Source organism: Lissotriton vulgaris, chromosome 5, assembly GCF_964263255.1.
Source record: "Lissotriton vulgaris chromosome 5, aLisVul1.2, whole genome shotgun sequence".
NCBI classification, from domain to species: Eukaryota; Metazoa; Chordata; class Amphibia; order Caudata; family Salamandridae; genus Lissotriton; species Lissotriton vulgaris.
Genome location: NC_141693.1, coordinates 1365870053 through 1365880503, shown reverse-complemented (window position 1 = coordinate 1365880503; position 10451 = coordinate 1365870053).

The following is a 10451-nucleotide window of genomic DNA, read 5'->3' as shown; positions in this document are numbered from 1 at the left end:
CCTCTCCCAACGATCCTTCCTTCATTTTTGTTCAGCTACAACCTGATATCGTCATTGTACATAGTGTGCGCAAGCGCGCAGGCCACAGAAAAAGCTTTTCCTCCAAATAAGGTGAGGAAACGATAAATGTGGCAGTAAAGAGGGTAGCTGTGCAGGCATCTACTCACTGAAAGATCACAAACTCTAGTTGTTTGTTCTCCCGGTACGATAGAGAGTATTCTGACTAGAAGCAATACCACCTCAAGCATCTCCCTGTGGAATATAGCCAGAGGTGTGACAAAGGGGAAAATTATTTCAAACAACAATATCCACTGTGCCCTAGGTGCCGAAGACACTGCGGCCCATAGAATCGGTACTAGCATTCTTATAAGATGCCATGCCAGACTTTGTATTTCTTGTTTTAAATCAGAAGTACACCTGCATTTGCACAACCTACCTTTGCACAACTTGCCCTTCCAACACTAACTCCTCTTTTGTCTGCAGGTTGACCAAATGATGAAGAAACCACCAATGTTAAGGGTGCCCTGCAGACATCCATCACAAGGGGCTCCTTTTCAGTAGTGGTAGAGGCAAGGGAGGCTCCTGTAAGGGGCCTCAGTTACAAAACAGTAACTTCCAACCTCCTCCCTTTACAAACTACCCCCCCTATCCTCCTCCCAAATCACACAACGCCTTTTGGGGAAATGCTGCAAGATTTCAGCCTTCACAGTCAGAAAATCGCATCAGACAATTGAGTGCTTTGCATAGTTAAGCACTGCTTCTGTGTAGAACTCTGACAACACTACCCTCCTGCATACACCACCTCAACAACAATACCTCCATCTGTTACGATAAGGAATCCAAGTGCTCCTTCAAAATGGCGCCATTGAGCCAGTACCTGCCCACCATAAGGGCATGTGGTTTACTAACTACAATTCTTTATCCCCAAAAAGAATGGCTCTCTCAGACCCGTTTTGGATTGCAGGACCCCAACAGAAATGTTCTCCCCAAACATTTCCACATGGTGATGTTGCAGGATGCCATACCTCTACTCCATTAAGGCAACTACATGGCAGGTTTAGACCTGAAGGATCCTTCCTTCCACAACCCCATTCATCCCACCCACCACCTCTACCTCTGTTTCATGGTAAGTGACTGGCATTATCAGTTCAAAGTACTTCCCTTCTTTGTCACCACTGCCCAAGGTTACTCACCCACATACCTGACAGTGCTGGCCGCCCACTTATGTGAGAGATGGCATCCATGTGTTCCTCTGGGCTCGCTATCGCTTGCAGAATTTGTTTGATAGTGGTTCTAATTGTGGGTTCAGGGACAGTATTGACCTACAAAAAGTATTAGGTAATGTGTCCCTGATTAAAAATAGCATTTCAAAATAATCAGTTTTGGATTTACTTAAAAAGAAATTTTTAGATTTGGAAACCATAAAGGTTTATTAAAATTGAAAGTGCAATACAGAAAATAGAAAAATGCAGCAATAATCTCATTAAGTCAATACTAACACATTGAGATCAATTGCCATGAAGGCTCTCAATTATAGGAATAATTATTTATAGAGATGATAACTACAAGGGAAATCAGAAACATAGACCAAGTCTCAATTATGCTGCAATCAAATGAAAATTAGACAGCGTCTCTAGGTAAAAAACAAAGTCTGCGGTTCACCCTCAAATCTATTGGTTTATATAGCCAATTCCAACATAGCAAATGAAGAAAATTGCAAAGTCAACTTGGTGTCGACAAAAGTATCCTAACTTCAACAAATCACATTGCAATTTTCTAAAGTATCAGATAACCCTACCATCTTAGCAATAACCACTACATTATTGATTCCCCACTTCTGGCCTAAATGTCATTCAGAGGTGCCCAAACAAACTAGTTACATAGACAACAAGTATCGATTGTTAATGAATGCAATACAGTGTGCTAGCAGGAAGTGCCTTAGAGAACACCAAAACGGTTTACTAAAGTGGGCTCTTCCAGGACAGTATGTCATGAAATAAACAATGCACATCTTACTACGTGTGGTGTCAAGAAAGAAAATATAAACGCACAATAAACATTATATCGCGACAGCCGTTTTAGAAATATGGAGTCAAGGCCTCGTTTAGCTTAAGCCAGAAGTACACATCAAAACATATAATAATAATTTTGTTTCAATTACAATAGCTTCATGTTAATACACGTGTAAATTCAAATGTGGGGCAACTGCTAATAAAGCATACATGATTCAGATGTGGAATAACTTACACGTTCCTCTGTCTCCACATTTGGTTGTTCAAGAGCTCAAGCAGCCAGGACTGCAAACAGCACACACAGATGTCCATCTCACTTTCAGAGTCTTGGGCTCACCATAAACATTGAGAAATCTTACTTCCAACCCCTCCACCCTCCTTGGGAGCAGTTCTAAATTCAGTCACAGGCAGGACCAACCCAAACCCACAAAGGGTTGCGGCCTTTGGCCAGCTTGTACCTCTTTTTCAGCTACAACATCACGTTTCTGTAAGAAATGTAATGTGCCTTGGCTACACTTCCGCAAATTCCTACAGTGATTCTCAGCACACTGGTCACTAGCGTAGAGTCAGAGGCAAGATTTAGTGTTGGTAACAGTCAGCGTCCATCACTCTCCGCAGTGGTGGAACAGCAAAAACTTGTTGCAAGGCAGGCCTATCCTAGACCCCATCCCACAACTCGCCATTACCATGGATGCCACCCAAGCCGGGAGGGGAGATTACCTCAGCCACAACAAAGTGCTGCGTGTGTGGACTTCACAACAACAGAGTCACCATATATGGGCTTCTGGCAGCCAGCCTTGCCCTCAAAACCTTGTACCACTGATTTGAGGCAAAGTCGTCCTGATCAGGGTAGACCACTTGGAAGAGTACCTTCGGAGGGGAGAGGGGGGCAATGACCGAATGGCACATCAGCAAGGTCACGAGTGGGAGCTGTACCTGCAGGTCCTGCACAAGTAGTTCTTTCAGCGCTGGGGCACTCCCAGCGTAGGCCTGTTTGCTAGCCTGAGAATGCAAAATCCCCAAACCTCCCTCCAGGCACCCACACTCTTGACACATGGGCAATGCCCTTTGGAACAACTAGTCAAGGATATTTGCCTATACTGTTCTGCCTCTCCAGCTCCTTCCACTTGTGGTGGGGATGATGCAGCACTAACCCTCATTCTAGTTGTCCCCATCTTGACCAGGCAGCCCTGGTATTCAGCCCTACTAGAGATGCCGATTAGCCCCTACAGGAGGCTCCCTAACCAGTGGGACCTTCTCAACAGTATTTAAGTCCAGATCCCAAGTCAATCTAACGATCTGGCACCTTAGGTTTATGCACTCATTTACTTGGGCTTCACCCAGCAATGCATGGAGTCGTACTTGAGTCTTTTAGACCTACCAAACCTACATGCTATGCCGTAAAGGCTGGATCCTCTTAACAGCTGCAGTTGAAGATCCCATCATCTGCCTACTCCCCCCTCAAGAAGTCGGACCTACCCTACACTTTAATATGACTCCATTTAGCAGCTATCACTGCATACTTGCAAAACAGAAAACACTCCTCCCTCACTCACATCCCTGTCATCAAGGTGCTCAAGGAAGGACTCAAAATATTAATTCCTCCTCTGGTGTCCCCAGCATGAAACCTCTTAATCGTGCTTACAAGGCTAATGGGTCTCCCACTCCAACCCTTACCATCTTGCCCACTCCAGTGCATCACCTGGACAGTAGCTTTCCTGGTGTCAATAACCTTTATGCCACATTAGTGAGCTGCAGCCCCTCACTCTGCAAGAACCTTTCATATAAGATCACGAGGACAGAGTAGTAATCATAGCAAGCCCTCCTGAAGGTGGTTTCCCTATTCCACCTTAATCAGACTATATAGTTCTTCCCTCATCCAAACTCTGTGGTGGAAAGAGAACTCCATTCCCTGGACGTGAAGTGCCCTCTCATGTATTACATTGACAGAACAAAACCTTTTCACATGGTTGACCAATTGTTTGTGGCTTTGCAAATTCTCACTAGGGGCAGCCTATTTCCAAAGCAGGAATTGCTAGGCATATAGTGTATTCAAACTTGCTATGTCAAAGCCAAAAGATGCCCTCCTCATTGCTTCTAGGGTTCATTCTACTCCAAAGAAAGCATCTACCATGGCTTTTTTAGATAGTATTTCCCTAGCTGACATATGCAATGCAGCTACATGGTCAACCCTACTCATGTTTACTAAGCTCTACTGTGTGGATGTTCTAGCCAGCCAACCAGCATTGGTTGTCTATACAGTTCAAATAGCTTACAGGCATCTAGATTATCCACACAAAGCCACCGCTTAAGAAGGGTACTGCTTTATAGTTTATGCAAAGTATGCATATCTACAGCAATGCTACGAACAGACTGTACCCTGTAAGTATGTTTGTAGCATGTAGTGCTGTAAAGTCACATGCACGCACCACCCTCCTCTTGCGCATGTGGCTCTGATCATCGATCATATTTGCTTAAGTTACATGTTCGAGGCATATGAGCTGCAGATTCTACACTTTGCATTAGATCGCCACCTGGTGTTGGGCTTGGATGATTGCATGTTGTTGTCATCTTGGAAGAAGTCTTTGTAGACACAAGATATTCCCTTGGACGATAGTGCGCATGGGCACCGGCTCCATCCTTAGATAGGTTTTTTCCGCCACTGGGTTCGGATGCAACTTTTCGGCTCCGGTTCGAACATCTATTTTTCAAAGACTTTGTTGCGCAAAACTTTCTAAAAACAAAGTTCAACATCAATATACTTAGACTCGACTTCATCAGTTCGATTCCGGTTATCGAGGCGGGCCGTTGGGCCTACCCACGTGGGGAGGCCTACAACTCATGGAAAAAACACCATTCAATTTTTCAATTCAATTCAAAAATCTTTATTCGATTGTAGATTTTACAATCATAAAAGTACAATTCATAAGTACACGTTTAAAAACATTACAAACAATTCATTCCATATGGCAAGTAAGAGACACAGTATACAGTACAAAGAAAAAGATGGTACATCAGGCACTATGAGCATGAGCAGTATTTGGTTAAAAACATAAATAACTGTATTCTTTAAAAAAAACACCTGAAACATTTGCAGCATGATACAGGTTTGATTTGTGCAAAACTCAATTTTTTAAGGCACGGTTTAAGATATAATTTCCTTGGGGTGGAGTAATAGGGGCAGATAAAAAGAAAGTGCGCCAGATCTTGAGGAGACTTTCCGTCGCAGCCACAAGCTGGCAACACTTCACCCCGTTGAGCCCCACTTGGTACTGCCAGAAGAAGATGATATAGATCAAAACGGAACCTTATTAGCAGAAACCGTTCGTAGCTGGTCATGGGCCATGTCAAATATGGTTCCATTTGTGGACAGGTTTTTAATAGTAAGTGTTTCCTTACACTGTCCTTCTGTATCTCAACCTCTTCTCTGTCGCTACATCTTAGCAGTAGTATAGCATTTTTAACCGAGGTAACATCAGATTTTATAATTGAGTTGGGAGCATAAAACAGGTCAAGGCGGCCAATTGCCATTAAACAATCCTTTATGTACTTCACCCACGGTACTTTGAACCTCCCGTCTAGCAGTAGGGCTTCTTTCAGTAGGGCATGTGTTAGTGGAAAGTCAGTGTTGAACCAACAATTCAGCCAACACAAAACCGGGTTTACTGCTATTCTGTCGCCTAAATAGGGGATCCCCAACTCCTCATGTACAGAGTAATTCCCAATACCCCTTGGCAGCCTCAGTATCTTTTTCAGGAAGTTATTTTCTGTAACCTCTAGGTCTTTTATCTTGCGATAGCCCTAGAGCTCGCTTCCATAGCAGGCGACAGCAACACTTTCTGCCTGATACAATTTAAGCAATGCGGCCGTAGGACAATTGCCGATTTTTTTTTGCAAAGCCAAGAATGGCCGCATTTACCCTTGTTGTTTCGCCCTTTTTTTTTAGAGACTGCTGGGCCCCACGATAATTTATGATCTAGAAGGACCCCAAGGTATGAGAAAGAATTAGTTGAGGGGATTTTCTCCCCATTTATGCTAAAGGAATCAATTTTCTGGGTACCCTTTCCTGTTTTCATGACATAGGACTTGGAGTTGTTTATACTTAGGCCACGTGACTCCATGAATTTAAAAAAGGAATTTAGTAATTTCTGGAAACCGATTGCTGTTCTAGATATAAGAACAGCTTCGTCAGCATAGAGTAACACAGGCACCCCTTTGCGCTCAACTAGGGGGTAATCTGCTTCAGTATTTAAAAGAAATTCCTCCAATTCGTTAATGTACAGGTTAAAGAGGAATGGGGCCAGAATACAACCTTGTTGAACTCCCCGGTTTATTCTAAATTCGTCCGTTACTTTAAGGTCTTGAGTGTAACGGACGTTTGCTCTTGTATCCGAGTGCAAATCGGCTAGGAAGTTGACAAGATTCCTCTCTACCCCCATTCTCAGCAGGGTAGCCCATAGTAAGCTTCTGTCCACGCAGTCAAAAGCGGACGACAAGTCCATAAATGCCATGTAGACAGTTCCTTGTCTCGCCAGGGTATATTTACTTAGGATCAAATATAGGTTCAGGCACTGCGTAATAGTCGAGTGGCCTGGTCTGAACCCATATTGTATAGGTGATAGAATGTTGTTATCTTTAGCCCATGTGGATAGCCTGTTAAGAATTACACCCCCTACCACTTTAGCTACTGAATTTATTAAAGAAATCGGCCTGTAACATAGCGGGCTGCTGCGATCGCCCTTTTTAAAAACGGGGACTATAGTCGATAGACCCCACGTGTTTGGGCACCCCGTTATCACCGCTGCATTTATTACAGCCGTGAGAACTGGAGCCCAAAAGGGGACACTAGACTTAAACAGGTCCGGCGGTAGTCCATCCGGGCCCGGGGCCTTGTTGCTAGTTAGACCCTGTATTCCCCTTGCAACCTCATTTGCTGTGAAGCATAATGGGCTCTCAGATGGTGTTAAAAAATCACTTTCTTCCCAGTGCTCATTGCTCTTAAAGATTGTGCTGAAGTGGGTCACCCACTCCCCCTCTGAAATATTTGTACCAAGAACTGTGTCATTTGGGTTATCAAACAAAGGTTTGTTGATAATTTGCCAAAACTTGCTGCTGTTCCCCAGCACTGATGGATCAAGGAGGGATTCTATGATGTTGACCTTGATTTCCTTTTTTCTAACAACTAATGCCTTCCTAGAGGCCAGGCGAAGATTTTTTATCAAATCAGAGTCTCTGGGTTTGATTTTTAGGGCATGTTTCAGATCCCTACTTGCCTTTGAGCAGTTATGATCAAACCATTTAGAATTTTTACCACTTTGCCCCTTTGTTGGCGCTGTAAGCATGGAACCAATTTTAGAGACCAGCCCCGCAAACCCGGTCAGAATATTCGTGGAGGATGAGTCAAAAGATGAACATGCAGACAGCTCCTCTTCACATACACTATTTATTTTGGAGTATAAAGTGTCTTGGTTTATCATTGTCCATTTAATGCGGCGTCTGCCATTTATGCAACTCAACGTGCCTCGGTCGATCCGAGACAAGCGTTTTGTGAATAAAGGCCCGCCCAAACCAATGACGAGGGGATTATGATCACTGTAGACACTGGTAAGGATAGTAAAGTGCGAGACCCATTGTACAAGAACTGAAGATACTAATATATGATCAATGAAGGATCCCTGCCCATGTCCTTTGAAGGTTGGAGTGTCGAAATTTTTTGTATCAGGAACCAAGGACATAGCTACAGTCAAATTATTGTCATTCACTAAGTCATTTAAGTTCTTGCCACCCCTAGTGTGGGAGAAGTGAAAACCTTCAACACTATTACATGCCAAGGAACCCATTGGGGTACAGCCTGGGTTACCACATGGGTGGACATTAAAATCACCTACTATCAACAGGTCCTGTGATACAGTGTAAACATTCTTACTCATTAACCCCTTCGCTGCTGGGCCTTTTCCCCTCCTGTGCTGAGCCCTTTTTTGGCTATTTGGGGTAGTGCGCGCTTAGGCCCCTGTAACTTTTTGACCACATAAGCTATCCACGCCAAATTTGCGTCCTTTTCTTCCAACATCATGTGGATTCCAAAGGCGCCCAGGGTTTGTGGATTCCCTTGGAGGGGTCCTAGAAATTAACCAAAATATAGTGATTTTTTTGTTTTTTTCAGAAAAATTGGAAAAACGGGCTGCAAATGAAAGCCTCTGGGTTTTTCCCTGAAAATGGTATAAAAAAAGGGTTTGTGGGGCTGAAATCTCCGTTTTCTCAGCTTTCAGGGAATGACAGTCTTTTGTCAGGGAACCAACATTTTTCACACAGTTTTGGCATTTTTCTGGGACATAGCCTATTTTTGCTATTTTTAGAGCTTTCCACCTCCTTCCAATTAATGGTAGAAAAGAGTTTGAAAGCAATAATGGATCCTAGAAAGCTGTACATTTTCGGAAAGTAAACAAAATTCTGAATTCAGAAAGGGGTCATTTGTCTAAATCCATGAAGGATTCTTTATCGAAAGTAACAGTTAAATCTTGGAATAATAGAAAATTTGTTGAAAAAAACAGCCTTTTGTCTCAACGTTTTCACCTATAACTTTTTCTAATCTTGGCAGCTCTTGGAAAGCAATATACTGTTACATCCGTTAGACCTTCCTGGTTGTGGGGATATATAGGAGTTGTAGTTTCACCAAGAACCCAACGAACCCAGATCCAAAAACTGAGCAGCAACTTGCAATGTTTTTTTTTCTTTTACTGGGTATAGAGCACTTTGTCTTAGAAAATGTATACATGGAAAAATCTGTATGAAAGACACCTATGTATTTCTGATTTGGGTACAAAATATAGAGTTCAGAAACAGTATATAATTGCACATTTTCAAAATTGGGAATACCCATACTAGCTTGAGAATTATTGGTCATTTTTCAAAAACATTTTTTTTTTTACACAATGTCTGTCATTGAAAGGGAGAAATGCTAGAAAGCTCATTAGGTAATAACAGTTGATTTACAAATCCGAATTACCCGAAGTCTCCCGATAAAAACGGTACCTTACTTGTGTGGGTCGGCCTTGTGCCTGCGATAGGAAACGGCGCAAAATGCAACGTGGTCACACCTCAATTTTGCAGTTACAAATTGACCCTTTTATGGCAAAGTGCCTACCTGTAGTTTTTGCACCCTAGCTCTGCCGGCACCTAGGGAAACCTAGCAAACCTATACATTTTTGGAAAGTAGACACCCTGGGGAATTCAGGATGGGGTGACTCGACTGCCTACCACCAGGCTTTGTTACCCAGAATCCCTTGCAAAGCTAAAATTATGACAAAAAAAACACATTTTCCTCACATTTCTGTGGTGGAAAGTGCTGGAATCTGCGTGGATCAACAAACTTCCACCCACCCAGCGTTCCCCCAGGTCTCCCGAGAAAAATGGTACCTCACTTGCGTGGGTAGGCATAGTGGCTGCAACACGAAACAGCGCAAAACGCAACGCGGTTGCACCTCAATTTCCCAGTGAAATCTTGTGCTATTTGGACAAAGAGACTACCTTTTGTTTTTGAGTCCTAGCTCTGCCAGCACATAGGGAAACCTAGCAAACCTATACATTTTTGAAAACTAGACACCCAGGGGAATTCAGGATGGGGTGACTCGTCTGCCTACCCCCAGGTTTTGTTACCCAGAATCCCTTGCAAAGCTAAAATTATGACAAAAAAAACACATTTTCCTCACATTTCTGTGGTGGAAAGTGCTGGAATCTGCGTGGATCAACAAACTTCCACCCACCCAGCGTTCCCCCAGGTCTCCCGAGAAAAATGGTACCTCACTTGCGTGGGTAGGCATAGTGGCTGCGACACGAAACAGCTCAAAATGCAACGTGGTTGCACTTCAATTTCCCAGTGAAATCTTGTGCTATTTGGACAAAGAGACTACCTTTTGTTTTTGAGTCCTAGCTCTGCCAGCACATAGGGAAACCTAGCAAACCTATACATTTTTGAAAACTAGACACCCAGGGGAATTCAGGATGGGGTGACTCGTCTGCCTACCCCCAGGTTTTGTTACCCAGAATCCCTTGCAAAGCTAAAATTATGACAAAAAAAACACATTTTCCTCACATTTCTGTGGTGGAAAGTTCTGGAATCTGCGTGGATTAACAAATTTCCACCCACCCAGCGTTCCCCCAGGTCTCCCGAGAAAAATGGTACCTCACTTGCGTGGGTAGGCATAGTGGCTGCGACACGAAACAGCTCAAAACGCAACGTGGTTGCACTTCAATTTCCCAGTGAAATCTTGTGCTATTTGGACAAAGAGACTACCTTTTGTTTTTGCGTCCTAGCTCTGCCAGCACATAGGGAAACCTAGCAAACCTATACATTTTTGAAAACTAGACACCCAGGGGAATTCAGGATGGGGTGACTCGTCTGCCTACCCCCAGGTTTTGTTACCCAGAATCCCTTGCAAA